General features: G+C 51.1%; 1 protein-coding gene across 1 annotated transcript in view; it reads left to right on the top strand.

Annotated features, from left to right (window-relative positions):
• The window catches only part of LOC128945473 (zinc finger protein 208-like), a gene marked incomplete at its 5' end in the record, with an annotated part of 152,039 nt that overhangs the window by 97,416 nt on the left and 35,187 nt on the right, over nt 1-19,436 (top strand).

Genomic DNA, 19,436 nt, shown 5'->3' with positions numbered 1-19,436 from the left:
TGGATGGGGATCACAGCATCTCGAGTGGTTCTATACTGTCGTCGATGCACTATGGAAGCGGCAATTGGCACCTGTTGCTCTTCTCCCTTCAGAAGTCCTACTGCACATGGGTTTTCTGACAGTCCAGGCAAGCTGTTCAACTGCTTGATACCCTCTGTCTCTACAGCAGCTATTCCAAATGTCCATCTGAGTCCCTTTGGGTCTTTGAAATACCCACTTCAGAGGAAGTCTATACCTAAAATGCATAGGGCCTCTGGGCCAGTCACAATAGGGTGTTTCTTTTACTCATTTCCAGTCAGGCTCACCTCAGCTTCCCCCAAAGTAAAATCCTGTGATCCCCCTGTCACACCAGCAATAGAAACAGATCCCGTCCCCACATGTAATCCTTCCGTAAGCCACAAATGTCCTTCAGGGAAAAAGACCCAATATTTGCATCTGATCTTGCACCTGCTGCTTTGACTCCTGATTTTATGTCAGGAGGCATTGAGGTTCCTTCTCCTTCATCATCATCATCCTCATCATCCACTGGTCGATTGGTCTTGTCCGTGCATTTCCCACTTCTAGTACTGGCAGCAACAGCCATTGGTTGAGGCTTATTTTCTGGTTTAGCTGCTGGCTTAGGCTCACTATCTGGTTTAGCTGCTGGCTTCGAGCCTGGGCTGTTGGCTGCAGCCTGAGTCACTGGGATAGTTGCTGATTTATCTCCCTGCCCCCCTGCCTCTGTCTGCTGCCCGACAGTATCCAGCAGTGAGCGATGAGCACAAGCCAGGGCCCAGCTCACTGCAATGACCTTCCTCTCCTTAGGCTCATCCTGGTACTTCTCTTTCAGATATTTCCCCACCTCAGCTGGGTTGTGAATTTGCTCATGGGGAAAATCCCACACTATAGGGTCAGAGAATTCCTTCAGGATTTGGCCCATATCCTCCCATTTTCCACACCACTTAGGATTTTCCACACCGGGGTCTACTCCTGAGTCAGGGGTCTCATCAGCCCGTCTAGAAATCTCAGCCCTCATCCTAGAGAAGCAGCAGGCTGTATAGAGGAAGGTTACCAGATTGAATACCAGAAAGATGGTCTCTTTAACGTTCAGGGGAAACTCAACATCCTTCAATAGTGATGCAACTGATTCATAGGAGAAGAAGGAAAGCAAAGGCTGAAAAGCCTCATCCCCTGCTGCTCCTCCTCTAACAAACTGGATGCATAACCATAGCCGTGAACCATTCATACCTGGAGCAGACCCCAGCATGTTTACAAACTTTTTACACGTCATTACCACCAAGCCCAGCAGGATAGCTACTCTGGTCACTGCCCCTCTGCTATAAAAACTACATATTAGGGACAATACTAGAGCTATTTCTGGATCAGAAAATAAACCTAGGGACCACGGAGGTGTTAAGATCTCAAAAAACCCTAGGGACCAGAAATGCATGCAAGCCTTCACCCCAACAGACATTATGAATTCAAAAAGCCTGGCTATTAACTGCTTTATACAAACACAGAGTAATGACAACCAAAATGCACTCAAAACAGGATTCTTCCACTCTCTCTCGAGCCCCACATGTTGGGCGCCAAATTTTGTCCTGGTTTAGGGTAAATTTGGTAGAGAATCTCCAAAGGGGGCCCCTCCAGAAAGCAAACCCACACGGCCCATCCCCCCAACCGGTTTGGGAAGGATTCCTCAGAGAGAAGTGGAAAGAACCTGTTTATTTAACAGGCACAGCACCCCCAGCACACAGAATGAACAAAACCAGATGACACCGCCCTGAAAAAGGTGACAAATTCAGAAAGTTTCTCTCGGGGGTGGTCGCTCTGTTCTCAGTCCCTCCGGCGCTGGGGCAGCTGCTGCAGCCACAAGGTGCAAACTCTCGGTGTTCCCAGGTCCCAGTCTGGAGCAGGTTCGAGAAGGTTGAAAAAAGGAAAGAGTCCAGGAAGGAATTTGGACTGTTTAGCTAAACTAGTTAATGAGCAGGAGCAAAAGCAAGCAGAAGTGAAGCAGAAGTAAGAGCCAGAGAGAGAGACAGAGCAAAGCAAAAAGGCGAAAGCAGAACTGTGCACTGCCCAGTCTCTGTGTCCTTGATAAGAAAAACCCAAACAAAACTTTCACACTACAGAGACAGTCTTAAAGGCACAGAACATGTGAATGGGGATACAAGCATCATAACGTCACCCTAGGACACACGGGTGTCCTTAACACTGTCATCCCATTGTTATCCTTTTGATACTAATTCTGTTTGGTTTTATTTTATCAGTAGTCCTATTCATTATTAATTAGAGCATGAAACAGCTGACAAGACTGATGTCTATAGTTAATGCACACAACTTGGCTGATGTACTCTGCACTGTGGACATCCCCATGACATTTGACACAAGGCAATTATGAATGAAGCCTATGTGTTTTGGAATAATCCTTGATTTCCATTTATGATTTTGTGGAAATTACGTTCGATTTTTAGTGAATTGTTTTAGAAAATAATTTTTTAAAGTTAATGCTTGTATTAATATGGGTTGATTGCTTTTGCTTTTGATTATTTGTGACTGGTTTTAACCATTTAAATATTGTTTTAAAAGTAATATTGTTTTAATTAATCAACCATTTGTGAAAATTGTTATGATAATCAATATTATGTTTGTTTATTGTTTCCCTTTCCCCCTCCTTCTCCTATCCTTTCTTTTCCCTCTCTCACTCTCTTTTTCCTCTCTTTCTGACAACCCTATTTTTCCAGGTTATACTACCAATGTACGGCGAGTTCTACAGACTCATCAATGATGCTCTAGAGTTCTGCTGATGAAGATCCCTCAAGGCAATCGTGAGTCATAGGGTCATGTACGAGTCTGTACGGATTTTCCCTCATCTGCCTCATGATTGTCATTGGGGGACCACTGAAGAGAAGACCCCCCTGTCTGAAATCTCTGTCTCCAAAGGAGAAAGTCATGTGCCTGAGACCTGAGAGCGTTGCTAAGCCATTGTTCTCACAGGTGTTGTTTGCTGTATACTACACTGAGCCCAATGACAAGAAAAAGTGGGCACCGTGCCCTTTTTGCAACAACAGCCTTGGGAGCTGTCCCACCTCTCGGCCTGGCTGGACTTCTCCTGAGTTTCAGGTGGTCCCCCACAGAAGACCCTCACCTGTTTTACAACCACCGTGACAGACAGACTGAGATGTAAGGAGCCTCTCCATCAAGGACTGAGACATGGAACCCCCATGTGAAAAGGCCCCTCTGCTCCTTCCAAGGACCGGGACTGAAACCCCCAGCCCGGGGCAGGTGTGTGGGGGAGGCAAGCTGACCAAAGCGAGATGTTTGCCTGCAGGTTGTGACCGCTGGACCAAGAAGACAATGGCTCTCGCTTACTGCTGAGAGCATGGACTACCTGTTACATCTGTTCCTTATTGTATCTGTATCCTCCTGCCTCGCAATTTCCAATGGAGTTATCATAATAAAAACCTCTGAGTTAGCGAGAGACTTCAACATCTCACTGACGTAACAGGTGGATCCTCGACTGGACTGGACCAAAGGACCTTGTCTCTACGTTTGGTAGCTCTATCCCCTCTCTCTTTGTCTCTCTCTCTCTTTTCTCTCTTCCTCTATCTTTTTCTCTCCCTTAATCCCTCTGTCGCATTTTGCTGTGGTCATTCAATAAAGGTGCATTTGTTTAGATTATCATTGCAAACCCCCTTGTACCGTGTCGGTTCTTTTTGCACCCTGAGATCAAATCCACGAACCATCACAAAACCCGTCCGTGAGGATGGATCGTGACACCCCCCGAGGACCCCTCCTCAAATTCCCCCCCAAAGCCCCCCCAGCACCCCCAGACCCCGCAAAAACCCCCTCAAGTTCCCCCCAGACTCTCCCCAAATCCCTCCCAAACATCCTCAAGATCCCTCCCCAAATTCCCCTCACGACCCCTCCAGGACCCCTCACCTGTCCCTGCGCCTCCTCAGCAGCTCCCGGAGCCCCCTCGTCCTCTCCCAGCGCCTCCCCCACTCTCTCCAGCGCCTCCCGCAGGACCCGCCCGAGCCCGGGGCGGCTCCCGGGGGTCCCTGAGGGGGTCCCGGGGGCAGGGGCGGGGCGGGGAAGGGGGCGCCCGCTCCATGCCTGGCCCCGAGGTGAGGGGGCGCTGCTTCAGGGTCGGCTCTGATTGGCTGGAGCGGCGCGGGGAGGGCGGGAGTTGCTGAGGGGAGATGCCCGGTGATTGGTTGGTTTTGTAGAGGGCGTGGTGATTGACAGGAGATGGGCGGGGAAGGCGAGCGGTGATTTGTTGGATAGAGGCAAAGAAGGCGGGGGTTGCTGAGGGGAGACGTGCGGTGATTGATTGGTTGGCTCGGGCGCGTGACAGGCGGGCATGTCTGAGGGGAGGCGTGCGGTGATTGGTTGGATCGGGACACAGGGAGGCCGGTGTTCCTGAGAGGAGACACGAAGTGATTGGTTGGTTTGAGGCAGTACGTGCCGTGATTCGTTAATTTGGGAGATGAAGCGCGGTGATTGGATGGTTTGGGGCAGGGAACGCTGCTATTGGCTGGGAAAAGTCCGGGATTTTTAAGGGACATTCCAGTTTTTTGGGGGAAAAACTCTCAGATTTTTAAGGAAAAATTCCCGTTTTTTGCAGGAGAAACATTGCTAGATTTATTGACCCCACATGACCACAAATAACCCAAATAACCCTAAAACACTCAAAATAAACGCCAAATACCTCGAAAAAAACCCAAACAATAGCTAAAAGTCCCCCAAATAACCCAAAACAATTCCAAACAACCCCAAAATAACAAAATAAACCCCAAAATTAAACCCAAAAAACACCAATTGACTTCAAGTACATCTAAAAAACCCCATATACACCAACATTAACCCCAAGAACCCCAAATAATACCAAATAAGCCCAAATAAACACAAACAAGCCCAAAGAAACCCAAATACTTCCAAATAAACCCAAATAATTCCAAATAACCCCAAATAAACAGAAATAAACCAAGTAAAACCCAAGATAAACCCAATATAGTCCATCAATACCCCAAATAAACCCCAAACAAACCCTAAATAAACCCAAGTAAACACCAAGTAACCCCAGTTCCTCCCATCTCCACCCCAAAACAGATCCCGACCAATCAGAACGCACGGCACCGATGACGATCCCCTTGCTGGGCACAAACTCAGAGCACTGGCCCCGCTCAGCGATTTTCAGCCAATCAGCGCCCGGTCCGACTCTGACTCAGCGCTTGCCAGCCACAGAGCAAGGCTTCTCACTGCGGTAAATACTCAGAGACCGCGCGGGGTAATTTCCAGCCAATCAGAGCGGGCCTCGCTGGTGACTCATCAGTTGCCAGGAGCGGAATTGGCGGGGAGGGGGGGGGAGGTGACCCTGGGGATGGATTGGAGACCCCAAATTAATCCACAACGGGGTCGGGACCCCAAAACGGAGCAGGAGGGGCCTGGAGACCCCAGGAGGACCCTGAAGCCCCTTAAACCAAACACGGGGGAGAGGATTGGGGGAATGATTGAAAAGGGGAGGGAGAGTGGGAAAAAGAGGGGCATGGGACCCCAAAGTTGAGGTGGGAGGGGGATGGGACCCCCAAATTGAGGTGGAAGGGGAATGGGACCCCCAAATTAAGCTGGGATGGGTATGGGATCCAAAAACTGAGCTGGGAGGAGGATGGGATCTGCCAAATTGAGCTGGGAGGGGGTTGGACCCCGAAACAGGATGAATCCACTTTTGATGCCAGAATATGTAAAGTAGTTTATGGATATACAACAAGGCCATGAATATGCAACAGACTGATGTAATGGGAGACAAGGACCTTCGAGCAAAGGTTGTTATGGCCACCAAGAACCCCCCCAGTTATTTTCGGGGACACCTCTTAATTAATCTGGTTTTAATTACATCAGCCTGTTGCATATTCATAGACCCTTATCCATATCCATAAACTAATTTACATATTTCAGGAACTATTTTACATGGTCCAGCCATGGGGGTGTCTCCCTATTTCAGGATTCTCCACTGAAATAGAAAATGTAAACACCCTCCCTTTGATTACTATTATTACTATTAATACTATTATTACTATTATTACTATTATTATTATTATTATTATTATTACTATTATTTAAAAATATTAAATACTTTTGAAATTAAGGAGCTCTCAGGCAAAGATATGGGAGAAGGAATAACAGTTCTTTATTAGGAAGAAATAAAAATACAAATGCAGTACTACAAACAAAAAAAAACAAGTGATAGAGTCAGTATCCTCTGGGAATCCAGTGAAACAGGTTCATCCTCTTGGAATACAGTGGGAATAGGGCTGATCCTTTGGGAATCCATTTCTTAACCCCGAAAGGCAGGTGAAAGGCAGGGCCGTGGGATATTTAAAGGGTATCCCACAGGTAGAGTTCGGGTTTGGGTCAGGGGAGGAGTTCTTAGCAACACAAGAAGGGTGAGATCAAATTCCTTCCTCTTAGCAACAGCAGCACGCCACACAGAACGCATCCCCAAATCCTAAATTCCGTCCAAAACAAGTGAGAAATTATGGAACTTCAGATATATTCGAACAATTTCCTTCATTTAACCCATTTGGGTGTTTTTAAAGGATGAAGGCAAAGCAGAGGAAAATTAAGGCCAAACCAAAAGGCGAAGCAGCCAGGTGTGTTCCCAACATGGATCACAGGGAATGGGAGTGACCAGGGCTGTGCCCAAAGTGCCTCCTCCAGTGGGGGATGGAGCTGGAGCAGCACACGAAGCTCTGCCCGCACTCGGGGCACTCACAGGGCTTCCCTTAGTGGCGCCTCCATTGGTGTTGGGTCAAGTGAGAGCTCTGTGAGAAGCTCTTCCCACACTGGGGACACTCGTAGGGCCTCGCCCCTGTGTGGATGCGCTGGTGGATGATGAGGGTGAAGTTGCGCTTGAATCCCTTCCCGCAGTCGGGACAGCGGAAGGGCCTCTCCTCTCTGTGAATCCAATAGTGCCGGAGGAGATGGGAGCTGGTTTGAAACCTCTTCCTGCATTTATCACACTCGTAGGGCTTCTCCCCAGTGTGGATGCGCTGGTGGATGACAAGAGTGAAGTTGTCCTTGAATCCCTTCCCGCAGTCGCGGCATTGGAAGGGCCTCTCCTCTCTGTGAATCCGATAGTGCTGGAGGAGAATGGAGCTGGTCGTAAACCTCTTCCCACACTTGGAACACTCGTAGGGCCTCTCCCCACTGTGGCTCCTCTGGTGCCTGATCAGGCTGGAGCTCTGGCTGAAGCTCTTCCCACACTCCCCACACTCGTAGGGCTTCTCCCCAGTGTGGATCCTCTGGTGCCTGATCAGGTGGGAGCTCCGCCTGAAGCTCTTCCCACACTCCACGCACGTGTGGGGCTTCTCCCCACCATGGAGCTGCTCATGGAGCACCAGCTCCGAGCTCTGGCTCCGTCTCCGGCCGCCTTCCCAGCCCAGGCTGGCTCTTTCCCCCTCAGATCCCCGCCAGCTGCGTTTGCAGCCCCTCCTCGTGCGGCTTCTCCGGGGCTTTTCCTCCCCGTTGGCTTCCTGCGCCGTGGAGCCGCTCAAAACGGCCTCTGCCACCAGGTTCTGCTTCGGGCATTTGTCCTCCCTGCCCTGCATGCTCAGCTCCTGCTCTGGGGGAGGAAGGACAAGGACAGGATGGGATTTGCCTCCGTGCCACAGGCAAGGGCAAGGAGATCCCCCCAGGGCTGAGCTGCAGCCGGGGCCATGCTGGGCTGGGAGATGGAGCAGCACAGAGGGGAAAGGGGCACTGACTTCCTCCTCACCTGCCTCAGTGTCCCGGGGCATCTTCCCCTTCCTCGCAGCCTCTCTGGGGTTGGCAATGGGAAATCCTGGTTTGGGGAAAACAAGGGATGAGAGCGTTTGTAGGAGCGTCGGGGGGTAGGACAGTCGGGACAGACGGAGACGAGAGAGCTCTGCAGCCAGGGCATGGAACTTGCGGTTTATTGCAAAGGGCCTGGGTGCAGGGCCCTGCTTGGAGCTGCCAGGCACAGCTCGGAGCAGGCCCGAGAGAAGAGAGGGGTAGAGAGGGTGAGAGGGTAAGAGAGTAAGAGGGGAAGAGCGTATGAGAGTAAGGTTCCTATTACAATGCAATCAATCTTCTTCTGTGTTGAATATTTTATTTCTCACTAACCAATCTAGTACAAGATACAAATCCTACAGCATTTACATACAGCCTGTAAAAATCATTACATCACCATACTGTATTACATTTTCAACCCTAAAACCTCCTCTTTGGACCCTTCCATTGAGCTAGTGGGGTCTGCTCTGACCCTTGGATCTGTCTGCAAGCAGAGGGAATTGTTTCATCAAAAGGGGATTACCTTCAGTTGGGCCACACCATTGTTTTCCAGTTGTTCACTGAGGTATCTCAGATCTTGCTTTCATTTCAATCTTCCTTATACTTTTTATGTTCACAAAATCTTTTTCCAGACAATCGTATTTATAAGGCTTTCCTGTTTCATCTTCCCCAAAACACATTGAGTTTGAAGGTCCCTCTGCCCAAGTCCATCTCTACAAGTCACTGGCCATCTGGGCTCCAGAAAAACCTCCCAAACATCCAAGATTCAGCCCTGAAAAAGCCTCCCAGGAGTTCCCCGTCCCTGGTTCCTCCCCTCTGGTGTTCGGGGGTTCCCCCCTGTCCCAGCTGCTCGGGGTGACGCTTGGATTGGGGGTCCCCCTTGTGCCCGCTACCCGCCCTGCCCAGGCTGCTGGCAGTCCCAGCAATCCCAAAAGCTCCCCCTGCTTCGCTCTCCCCATTTCGGGATGCCGGGGCTTTTTGGGCTCCCGAGCTCCCTTCTCCCCTCATTCTCTGCTTTGGGCTGTGAATGAGACGAGGGCTGGTTGTCCCAGACCTGCCAAGTGAGTGCTGGAGTCTCCCACGCTGCATTTCCAACTTTCCTCGCGGGAAGCAGCCAGTAAAGAGACACAGCGAGTGATAAGAGGAGTGAGAGAATCCCCCGGGGTAACTGGGACTGGGTCCCAGAGAGGGGCTGGACCCCTCGGAGGAAGGGAGCAGAGGAGTTTCTGAGCCAAATCCACTAGGAAATGGGACAAAAGGGAACCCTAAAAATGCTGTTGGTTTGAGGGATAAGAGAGCCCAAGAGCATCCAGAATTAAAACCCGCTGGGTTGAGGAATTAATATTCCAAGAGCTTCCACGGTTGAGCAAAATTCTGCCGGATTGAGGATATGCTCAAGAGCATCTGGGGTTGGACAACACAGCTGGATTGAGGGATATCCAAGAGCACGGGGACTGGCAAGAAACACCTAAACTTGTAATAGGTGATGTGAAAGTCTAGTATATGGAAGAGATAATTTCTGCTACTAATGTATAAAATATTGTAAAATCCACATTATGTCTTTTGAGCATCCTGGCCAGGAGCAGTGTCTTACTCATATACATCTAGTTCCTGGACTTGGCTGAGATAAACATCGGGGTTTTTAATGAAAGCATAGAAGCTTCCAGGGCGACAATCGCTGGCTTCCCCGGGGCACCAGGTCCACCCAAGAGTGATTATTGCCTCGATGATTACATCTACCGCAATGATCCACAGCCCCACCCTGATGCATGTGAATGCTGACTTCCCCAGAGTCTACTGACAACATCAGACACCTGGACTGAGTCTTTGTCCACCTCTGTACAGGTAAAGACACGGTTATGCATGGGAAGAGACACAAAGAACATTGGGTCATCTCTGCCTCGAGCAGAATAAACTGTAAAAGAACTCGCTGCGTCAGGCAGCATTTGTGAACAGGGGGAGACTCTGACATTCGGAGCTCAGATCCGTGTTCACCCAGCACCGAACCCGGGCTTGACGATGACCCTTGGCTGTGCTGGTTTTGACAACCGAACTTCAGTCGCACAGACAAATTAATAAATCTTTGCTAAATTTTCTTATAAGTTTGGCTCTCGATTTGATCATTTATAACAGAAGGTACCTTATTGTGGTCTTGTTGTGTGTGAGAGTGAGTCACACACAAAATCAGCCTCAGCTTCCCGGGCGGGTGGGAAGGGGGGCTGTGGAAAGAGGAGTGTGTGACCCACAAATAAGCCATTGTTCTCCTGGGCGTGTGGGGGCTGTGGCATAAGGTACAGGTGACCTGCAAAGGGGCCATTGTCCCCAGGGCGTGTGAGGGGGCCGAGGCTAAAGAGTGTGAGTGACACACAAATCAGCCTCACAGGTGAACGGGGCACCGGAGGCAGCAGAGTCAGGGCCCTCCCAGGAGGCCCGGAGATACTGAGACCCAGAGGCCACCCCAAGGCGAGGGGGGGCCACAGGGACCCGCGATTCTCTGTCAACAGGGATCCACTCTGTGTCCTGAGGGTGGGAAAGAATGTGTGGAAGTGAATGGGAAATAAAAGTGAGTGAATGTAGATGAATGAAAGTATAGGTAATGTAGATTGTGTATTTTAAGCTTCACTATATCTCCTGGGAGGGAGGTGTACTGCACTGAAAGTAGTGGAGAAAAAAATTTTTTATTTTTTTGTGTGTAGATGAAAGAAAAGTTGTATTTAGGTTGTTAGCAAAAGTAAAAATCAGAAACAGAAGATGAAAGATAAAATCTTGAAAAATGAGATCAAAAACCAGTAAGCTGCATACAGGGAAAAAAAAGAAAAAAAATAGTCCTTTGGGAGTTATGTTAGCTAGCAGAGATACAACTCCTTGCAAAAGGAGAAAATACAGGGTATGTAGAAGTTGATGGGAAAAACATGCAAACTATGGAAAAAGGGAAATTAACCTTAAACTAATAAGCTCAAACTTGTGAATCATATACTTTAAAAAGAGCACTAGAATATTTAACACAAAATAAAGGAACTATATATACTGATTCAAGGTATGCCTTTAGAGTAGTACATACCTTGAAAAAATTTGGAAAGGAAAAAGATTACTTAATTCAAGAAGAAAAGGACCAGTATATGGAGAACTTATTTTAAAAGTTTTAGAGGCATTAAAATCAACTAAAAGAGATAGCTATAGTACATATCAGGGAACTCCAAAAGGGAAAGACCCCAGAAAGAGGAGGAAATAATTTGGCAGATCACAAAGCTAAGGATGCAGCAGAAAATGGAGCTGAAAGAGTTATGTTAATATTAACTCCAAACGAGGAAAAACTGGAAATTCCAAAGTTTTGCGAAGTTAAGAAAAAAGAATTAAAGAAGACAGAAAATGAGCAAACAAATCAGGGAAATGGAAACTTCTTGATGGAAGACAATTACCTAATAAAATGTACTTCTAGGAAAATATTAGAAGACAGGCATCAGAAAACCCACTGGGGTACTCAAGCTTTGTGTGATCATTTTTTAAGGAACTATGGGTGCACTGGCATTTTTTGATTTAGGATGTATCCGTAATTTGCCAAAGGACAAATAAAAAGATGATGAGAAAAAAAAACATTAGGAGGTCGTGACTTCGCTGGTTGGCCATTTCAAACTATCCAAGCAGATGTCTGGATTTGTTAGGTTCTGGGTTTATTTGTAAAAAAACCCCATTTAATCTACAAGAAAGAGAATATGCCATATGTTAGACAGGAGATTTTAGGAAAATAAAAATCTTTGAAGTATCAGAATGCCCCGAGAAAAAACAAGAAAAGAAAAAGGGGAAAGGAAAGGGAAGGGAAAAAGAGGAAAATCAGAAAGAGAGTGGGATCCTCTGCAGGTCTTGCCCCCTCCGTTCGCGGCCCAGGCGCCTGTCCCGGGTCCCGGCTCGCTGCCCGCCTCAGCTCCGCCTGCCCCGGTTTCCATCCCAGGTGCGGCCTCACTGCCCAGGGCAGCTCCACCTGCCCCGGCGCTGTCGCTCAATTTGTGTGCCCTGCTCCCACTGCCTGGCCCGCGGCCGCTCTGCCGCCCGTGCTGGGCAAGATGGGGGTTGCTCTGTCCTGCCGCCTGCTCCGAGGTCACCGCGCCCACCGCACCCAGGGGGGGTCCCAGCCATCCCATCCCCGCCTGCCCTGCCCGTGCCACCTGCGCTGGGCACCGCCGCTGCTGCCGGGCTCTCCCACCTGCCTTTGCTCTGCCGGCAGCTACCGGATCAGCCGCCATCAGCCATGTGGGTGCTACCCACGCTCCGCCTCGGGCTCCACAGGAAGATCCCCCTCTGCCGATTCCGGCAGCAGACCCTGCCCACACTCCCACCGAGCCTCGGCGGGATATCCTCCCCTGACCCTGTCCTGCTCTGAGTTACGTCCCCTTGGTAACCACAGCTCCGGCTGTTCAGGGAAACTCTCTCTCTCTACAGGAAGCACCTTATCAAAACACTAGGAGCTCAGTTAAAAGGCAGCCCTCTCCAAATTCTTTCCCAAAACACGGGAGAAAGGCTAGAGAAGGTAAAAAAGTGAAAGAGTTAGATGAAGGCATTGCTCTATTTCCGTTCAGAGAGGTTCCCATGGGAGGGATGCGCTGCCCCGCCCCGCAGGAGCCACCAGCGCCCCTGCCGGCCGTGCCCGGAACTGCACCCAAGGGCAAAGCGCCGCAGCCCAAAGGCCGGGACTGGGTCCGGGCTCTGTTTGCTGTCAGTGCCGCAGCTGTTGGTGTTTGTTTGCTTTATTATACACACTAGTAAAGAACTGGTATTCCTATTCCCATATCTTTGCCGGAGAGCCCTTTGATTTCACTAGTCTAGAAATTAAGAGGGATTTGGTTTGCATTCTCCATTCCAAGAGAGGCTTTTTCTGCCTTCCTGAGCAGACACCTCTCTTGTAAAGCAAGACAAGCACCCACAGGCACTGAGGGGGCTGCAGGAGGGGCAGAAGAAGGCCCTGCAGCACTTGGGCACAAAGGCACAGCAGGTGAATGCAAGAAGGGAGCAGCAAAAGGCCAAGCTGAAGGCAAAGGCCAGGGCACAGTTCCTACAGCCCCTGAGGGATCAACCCCAGGGCCCAAGGGGGCCCCAGCACCCAGGGCATGGGCTCGGCCACAAGCACCTGGAAGAGGCATTGCCCTCCTCACCTGGGGAGAGCCCACCCAAACAGCCCCTGGCAAGGAACCAGGGCTCCAGCTGCAGGGCACAAGGACACTGCAAGCACAGACAGCAGCACCCTCAGGACCAGCAAGTCCACCCCTTGATGGACATGGATTGGCAGGGCTGTCACAGCTCCCATCACACCAGGGACCCGGACCCTCCACACTGGAGCCCTTGAGAACATTCAGGTGGGTCTGCATTGAGAGGAGGAATTCCTGACGGACACAGGGGCCTCTCAATCCACTCTGAATCTTAGACCGAAGTGGGAATATAGGAAAAGAATATTTTGATTTTTAAGGGAATGAGTGGGAAAGATGAGCAGGTACGATTTGTTCAACTACTATTAGAAGCTGTGGGGGATAGGTTTGAATAAAATGAATTTATTTTTCTTCCTCCTGTGATTGTAATTACCTAGGAAGGAATTTGAGAGTTGGATTTTTATACTGTAAAAGGGGATACAGAGGCTGGTTCTGATCTACCTTTGTGTGAAAAGATGGAAAAGGCCCCGGCTGAAGTGAACCCAGAAGCGTGGGCAGCTTCGCGGAAATGGGGAAAATTAGATATGGAGCCTCTACAAATTATTTTAAAGCAACCAGGACAAGCAATACCCTGTTCCAAGAGAGGGAAGGAAGGGCTCACAGCCTGGTATTGAGTCCCTGTTAAAGGCAGGGCCTTTGGAGCCAGGGATGTCTCCCTACAACACTCCTATCCTGCCAGTCAACAAACTGGATGGATACACAGCAGGAAGAAACACAGACTTTTCAAGTGTTAAAATGAAGATTAACTGAGGTGGGTGGCCTGGGCCTTCCAGACAGGGAAAAAGAATTTCAATTACAGGTGGATGTTAAACAGGGTCTTGCCAAAGGAATTCTTGTGCTAAATTGTTTAACCCTACATAGGACCTCCTATAGTTCAAGTCTGGCATCAAATTAAAGCTCTGACAACCAAAAGAGTATCTATACGGAAAAGCAAAGCTTGTTTATTAGTGTATGAAATTTGTTCAACGGCACAGGAGGATTTAGAACTGAGGACAGGGCAAGAGTCTAACCCAGCCTCCTGTTTGAACAGCCTGGAGAGGGGCTGGCAAGGAACCCAGGACTGCACTCAAGGGACAGAGCTCCAGACCCAGGCTGGAACAGAGTGATGGGACATTCCCTGGCCTGAGGGAGAAAATGTGTTTGTGGATGGCTCTGCAAGGGCAGCAGAAGGGAAAAGAGCTACAAGACAGGCTGTTATTAAGGAAGGGGAATCAGACACAGCGCAGGTCACCGCCCCATGCTCAGCTCAACCTGCACAGCTGTGGGTGCTTGTGAGAGCCTGGCACTGAAATGCCCTGAGCAGGAAGGCTTCAATATCTTCTGCTGACACCACGGCACCTAACAGGGGGGCAAAAGCAATGCTGACTGCTTCAGCAACCACTGGAGCAGATATCAAGGCACATTCTCCCACAGGAAGCTGGGCTGGCACACAGCCTGCCCTGGCACTTTGCCCCTGCCAACACCCAGCCAGGACATCGGCTCCTGCCTAAGGAGTGCAAAGCAGCACCACTGGTGGCCAAGGGGCCCATGCCAAGTGTCCCTGAGGCCACAAACAGCCGCCAGCACAGCTCAACACGGGGGGACCCCTCAGCCTGGCCTCAAGGGCTCTGAAGCCCCGCAGATTTGCACTTCCCGCCTGCAGCAGGAGGATGGGAGGCCGCCCCTGAGCCTGCCCTGAAGGCAACGCAGCAGCAGCCAGGGCTCCACAGCGGGCCAAGCCCCTGCGCCTGCCCACAGATCCTCGCCTGGAATCCTCTGCAATCCTGGCCACCCTCCTCTGCCATCTCCAGCCACTGGGGCCAAGCCTTGCTGCCACTGCTGCAGCTTCAGCGCTGCCTGGGCCGGCACTGCCACAGCTGCTGGGGAACACCACGGCACAATTCCACTCTGGGGCTCACGGACACCCACACTCTGGGCTGCCTGCCATTGCACTGCTGCAAAATGTACCGAGTTTGGTTCTTTTCAATCTTACTTCTCAGCTCAGAAAGCTTTCTCTTCTCAAAGGCTTGCCTTTGGGGAAAGGAATTTTAAAGGTTTTATTTAAGGGGTTTTACACCACTCAATGGAGATGAGTTTAACATCCCAACAGACTGGGAATAGCCCAAAAGACACCCACAGAGATAACGACCAGCAACAAAACATCAACATTGCCCAGCAGCAAACACAACCAACAGCTACCCCAGGCACTGCCCATGGCAGAGCTGGAGACACCTGGGCTGGAAAAGGCTGAGAAGGAAATCCAGGAGTGTGGAGACCGAATTCACATCAGAGGGGAAGAAATCCGGGTCCAACAGGAAACCAACCACGAAAAACTTGCACAACTTGGCCACAAGGAACATTAAAGCAGTGGATTTAGATTGGTCCAGACTACATAAAGTATAGGAAAAATCCAGTAAAACTCGCATGGCATGGAATGATTTTCTCTGCACAGCTGGGCTATTTGAGAAAGAAATTATTTCTGTTGCACATCCTGGCCAGAACCAATGAATGCCTTGATTCTCTAACACTAAAGAGATTCTTTCAGTGACAAAATTACAACATGAGAAAAATTTTATGTAATATTCCCACTTTATATTGTCAGGTAGGTTTGGGACAGAAGTGTGAGAATCAAGTTTGGGTCTGGGATTTTCCATGTTCGCCTTCATGTTGCATTTTGCAAAACTGAAGAGCTTTAACCGTAACACTTTGAACTCATAAATAGTTTATACTTTTCTGAAAACAGCAGATTCTGAGGGGGCCACGAGTGACTCACCAGATGGCTGCCCTGGAAGAGAAGCTTCATTCCAGGCAGCCTCCAGAGGAGCTTCAGAAATGCAAATGAACACTGCTGGGCAAAGTGTGGACAATGCACCTGGGCCACTTGCCTGGGGCAGGAATTGGGCTGATTCCCTCTGCCCCTCACCCCAAGCTCTGCCTGCTTGCACTGATGGAATTTGCAGAGCTCAAGGCAGAGCCCAGGGGGAGGATATCTGACCCTGCAACACAAACGGGTGAAGCTGCAAAGGGAAACAGCAAACGGAGAATGTTGGGAAAACTTCACTGTAAATAAATGGGGGGGGAAGAATCATCCCTCTGCCCACTCCATGTGCTGTCACTGTCTGTGTTATATAGGGTGGATTAGAGCACTGGGGATTTTTTGCCACCAAAAATTCAGGGAAATCAGTTGGGAATCCAAGGATTTGATGATTTATTTAGAGAAGAGCAGTCAATTGATGCAGCCCTGGCTGGAGAGAGCGGCCAAAATTGGGGAAAAGATGAACAGCCAGCAGAACAAATCCTACAAGACCATGGACCAGCCCCTGCGAACCCAAACCAATTCATATCAGGAGCCACAGAACCCATTTCTCATTTCAATGGCATCATTAGATTACAAGCTCTGCTCAGAATAATAACCAACCAGACAGCTCCAGCTCCTGACCTTCCTGCTGACCAACCCACTGAAATGAGGAACACAACACTTAAACATGGGATGGGATCAGATTACCTTTTAGCATAAAAAAGAGGAATTTATGGAAAATTAAATGTCTCAAACTGCTGGATGCAAACAGATGACAAAAGAAAAGTGGAGAAACAGGTAACGAAGGAAACAAGAAAGCAGCTTATGTATTTGTCCAAACGTGGAAAGGATGGGAATGGGACACGGTTTTGTGGCTCCCTGGCAGACCATGGGTTAAACGAATGCTCTTTCTCCTCTGACGTACCACAGCAACTCTCATCTTTTTACCATGCTCAACACCTTGAGAGTGCAGCTCATTCAGCAGCTGAGCGAGGGGCCAGGGACTTGCAGATAAGGAAGCAACGGCCGAAACCACCAGCTTCGATAAATGTTACTAATTAACATGGATTGCTGCTCACAGAAAGTCCCGCTAAATTCCTGAACTTCCAGAAGAGTAAAGACTTACCAGAGCCGTAAATATCGGCTGTTATAGAAAACTGGGGATTCACATTAACGAGGACATGCAGTTACCGGATCGGGAGGTCTGAACCTTCCAAGCACCTCAGCCAGTTGGCAAAGGGAGAGGGAGATGTGGCCGCGAAAATGAGGATAAAAAGGAGGCTGCGAACTACAACAATGGCAGAGAGCGCACGGCAAATGCCCCACGGGCCTCTCCCTCTGCTCAGCAATAAAGTCACTTTTACAGGACTCCTCTGTCTCCTCTGGGCACAGAAACCTCCGGCCACGGCAATTTCTCCGCACAGCCCCGGGCACGGGGCAGCCCCCTCTGTCCCAGCCACAGCAACCGGGCCGAGCCAGCGCTGCTCCGCCAGCGGCTCCTGCCGAGGCAGCGGCCGCAAGGAGACCGCGGGCAGCCGCTCCCGCAGCGCCCTCACGCCAGCGGCAACACGGGCCGAACACGGCACAACGAACCCGCCCGAGCCCCCTGCCGCCCCCGAGGCCCGCAGCCAGCCCCGAGACCCCGCACAACCCAGCGCGGCTCCCACCTGCGCTGCGGCCGCCTCCGAGCTCCGCCGCCGCCGCCTCACCGCGCTCCGGCCGCTGCCGCCCCTCACGGGACCGCACACACGCTCCGACAATGGCGCCGCTGCCCAGCCACGGCCGCCCTCAGCCCGCCACCGGGGCCCTGCTCCGCCCCGCTCCCACCAATCAGCGCGCCACAAACACGACTGACGCCACCATCGCCCAATCCCTGCCAGGGGCGGGCTCTGCACACGGCACAGCCCCGCCCCGCGCTCTCCGGGCCCCCCGGGCTGCGTGAGGGCAGAGCCGGAGCTGAGGAACAGCCCTGGAACGGGCCCGGGCCTGAGGGGGATTGAGCTGAAAACACAAACAAACTCTCCGCACCTCCCGCCACGGCTTTCCCGGCACTGCGGCTCCGGTGGCTCCGGCTCAGCGGGAAGCCCTGGAGCCTCACTTCTCCTACCCCTAATTAGGAGCATCAGGGCATCGCTTTGGTTTGCCCCAAAAAGGGAAAACCGCCCCAAAGCCCTGTGGATGAGTGGGGGAGGGGAGAGATTTCGGACAGAAAACTCCAAAAACTCAGAGCAGGATAATGAGAAGTAAGTGAAGACCCTTAAATGCAGCTTTCCCCCACGCCTCCCTCCTTCCAGATGCACCTCCTACCCCGGCAGTGCCGCAGACAGGGAATCGAGCCGGGCTCAGTTCATGCCCTGGGGCTTCTCCCTCTGCTCAGGGACAGGAGTCATTCCCCTGCTGCACCCTGGGCTCTCTCCCACCGGAGACTTCTCCAGGAACTTCTCCAAGCTGAGTCCATCCCATGGGGCACAGCCCCTTCCAAGTGCTGCAGCGTGGGTTACTCTGCCCCAGTTTCTCAGTAGTAATCTCAGGGGACTCTCTCTCGGGATATTACCACTACAGCACTCGCAGCAGAATATACACACGGAATTTTAACAGTTCTGAGCAGAAATTAAAAGAACCAACGAGAGAGAGAAAGCGAGATTCCGATCGCGGCGCTCCGGAGCGGGGGTGCGGGAACGATCCCTGCGCCAGCACCGCCAGCCCCAGGCCAAGCCCAGCTCCGCAATCCAACCCCGCTGCTCACAGCGCCCGCCCTCCCCGGCCCGGGGCACAGCGAGCGCCGCACCCGCTGCGCTCCCGAGCACAAAACGCCCCTTCCCACCGCGCTCACCCGATAAACACAGCCCCCCTGCAGCCGCTCACGCCTCTCTCGCTCCTCCCGAGCTTCTCGGCCTCCCGCACCCTCTGCCCCGCACCGGGGCCCCGCCAGTGCCGCGGGCTGGGGGCAGCAGCTGCACCTTCCTCTGCCTCTGCTCCAGCCCTGCCCAGGTGCCTCGGCTCCCTTCGTGCTCGCCACAAACTTCACAAGGCTGACCTAGAACAGAGGCCAGACATGGTTACACAATAAAGCAGGCATTTGTTAAAAGGCCTCCGTGGATACACCTTGGGCAGAACAAGAGCCCAGCCAGGGCTACGCCCAAGATGGACCAAAATGGCCACAAAATGGATGGCTGGTCACGAGGTCTGTCACTTTTATAAGTTCTGCTCCATTTGCATATTGGAGTTAATTGTCCAATTATGTCTTTAGATTATGAAGTTCCATCCTTCTTGTTTTTCTCTCTTCAGTGCCCGTTGTTTATGCTCTTGGGCCTGAAGTTTGGATTATTTGTCCTTGGGTTCACAGCTAGAAAGGAATTGTTTTGTCTCCCTCCTCTGTGAACAGAGCTCAGCATCCCTTAATATGAAGCCCAGACCCAAAGAGTAAAGCAGCACAGAATCTGAAAACCAGAAAAGCCAAAACCTGAGGCATCAAATCCATGAGAGCCCCCCACACACTCACCACGCCTCCCCCTCGGCACCCCCCAGGCCCTCCCCATTGATTGAAGCCCCCAAAATGCTCCCAGGCCCGAGCCCCTCGGCCCCCCTGAGCCCCCGGCCCGTGTTCTCACCTGGGAAATCCCAAATCTTTGGGAATTCTCAACTGGGATTACCCAATTCCCTGGAAACCT

Source organism: Melozone crissalis, unplaced genomic scaffold, assembly GCF_028551555.1.
Source record: "Melozone crissalis strain CALT ecotype California unplaced genomic scaffold, PUWL_Pcris_2 ptg000066l_1, whole genome shotgun sequence".
Lineage (NCBI taxonomy): Eukaryota > Metazoa > Chordata > Aves > Passeriformes > Passerellidae > Melozone > Melozone crissalis.
The sequence above is the reverse complement of the archived record's forward strand: the minus strand, read 5'-3'. Positions and strand labels throughout refer to the sequence as shown.